Consider the following 1,910-nt stretch of genomic DNA (forward strand, 5'->3'; position numbering starts at 1 on the left):
AACTTTAAAAAAAATTATCCAACAAATACAGATTTAGCACCACCCACTAGCTAAGAGGCATGCTTGATGATCAATGGCTCACAATGATGAAGAAGACATAGTCCCTGTCATCAAGTCCAGTGACAAGAGACAGATATACTAAGCTAAATGTCAGAACAGGAGCAAGCATGGAGATGTAGGACCCTATAAGGTGGGCTCTTGAGGGAGTCTTACAGGATGGGTAGGTGCAACCCAAAAGGGAAGTACCTAGAGTCCTGATTAAGAAGGGCCTTATACGTAATACTAAGTGCCTGGCTGTTAACCAAAGATTTAAACCTACAAGCCACTCCATGGGAGAAAAATTTGGCACACTGCTTCCATAAAGATTATAGCTTTGGAAACCCTATGGAGTAATTCTATCCTGTCCTGCTGGGTTGCTATGAGTTGGAATCAACCCCATAGCAATGGGTATGGTGGGTATGTCCACAATATTAATAGGTTCTTGAGAAATGGATGAAAGACTGACAGAGATTTGAACCTAGCTCTGTCCACAGCTAGCTTTGTGGCTTTGGGAAAGCAATAAACTTCCCCAAGCTTCCATTTCCTCATCTACAAAATAAAAAAACACAAGTTGTCATCAGATTAATTCTGACTCATGACGACGCCATGCGTATCAGAGTAGAGCTTTGCTCTGAAAAGTTTTCAACGGCTGGGCTGTTGTTAGTAGATCACCAGGTATCTCTACGCAGACTCAAACCTCCTTTTGGTTAGCAGCTGTGTGCATTAACAGTTTGCACCACCCAGGGACACCATCTATAAAATAGGGAACATAATAACAGTTTTCTCTTAGGATAGGCATGGGGATTAAAAAGCGTAGTGCACCTTTCTGCTCTTTCTCAGTGTGACTTTCCAGGGGAGATAAGCACTCCTGGGGGAGTAGGGAGACCACAGAATCAGAACCATGACAGGTGTAGATGTCAATCTGAAAACTTATCCCCCTCGCAGATGTCCACCTCACCAAGAAACTACTGGACTTTGTTCAGCAACCCTGTAACTACAAACAGCTTTGTAAAGGAGCCAATGAGGCCACCAAGACCCTCAGCAGAGGCATGTCTAAGTTCACCAAGATGGCTGCAGATGATGAACCCCTGGCAATCATCCTACACTTCCCACACGAAGACAAGAATGTGCCCTCCAAGCAGGCCTTGGCATGTCCAGGCCTGACATCTCCTCCTCTGTTACCATCAAGGAAATCTCTCAACTGAAGCAGCAACTCCAGTCCATCAGCAATCCATCGAGAGGCTCCTGGACTAAGCCCACAACCTGTCCCCTCTCTCTGCACTGACTCCTCTGCAGAGTTGGGTATGATAGATTGTCTGTGTTAGCATGTAGTGTTTGCAGCTACTTTGTAATTGTCATAAAGTATTGTAATCCTGGATGGTTTCTGGAGTTTGCATTGTTCTACAGGCTTTCCCTCCCCCCCTTCTTTCTCTCTCTCTGCCATCTTCTAATACTCCCCTTTGGTAATGAACTAGTACCCAGTGGAGGAAGCAGCAACATGGTAGCCACATTCAAAGGCAGAGAAGGGCCAGGAGTAACCAGATAGAACCAAGGCAGAGATCTGGTTCCAGCTTCCATCTGCTAACTCCTAGATAGCTACCATGTGTGGGCATAAAAGAGGGCGTGACTGGAGTAAACACCATCCACATTGTATTCCTTGTGCCTGGCACACAGAACCATTCTATAAATGTCAGATGATAAGGACTTTTCTTTGTTCTTCAGGGGAATATGGGTAACTTGTGGAGGAAGCTTGTGTTTGATAAGACCATTAGGCTTACTTCCAAATATCAGTTACTAGTGCACCGCTGCTGTTTGCTTTGGTGATGTGAGGTTATGTTCTCCCCCAGCCTCCACCTGGACTCCTGAGGGTG

General features: G+C 45.3%; 1 pseudogene; it reads left to right on the forward strand.

The window, feature by feature from the left end:
- The first annotated feature begins 940 nt into the window (after positions 1 to 940).
- On the forward strand, positions 941 to 1,293 carry LOC103204770 (annotated as a pseudogene).
- The last annotated feature ends 617 nt before the right edge of the window (positions 1,294 to 1,910 follow it).

Source organism: Orycteropus afer, unplaced genomic scaffold, assembly GCF_000298275.1.
Source record: "Orycteropus afer afer isolate SDZICR_OR568_19922 unplaced genomic scaffold, OryAfe1.0 scaffold00001, whole genome shotgun sequence".
Classification (NCBI taxonomy): Eukaryota; Metazoa; Chordata; class Mammalia; order Tubulidentata; family Orycteropodidae; genus Orycteropus; species Orycteropus afer.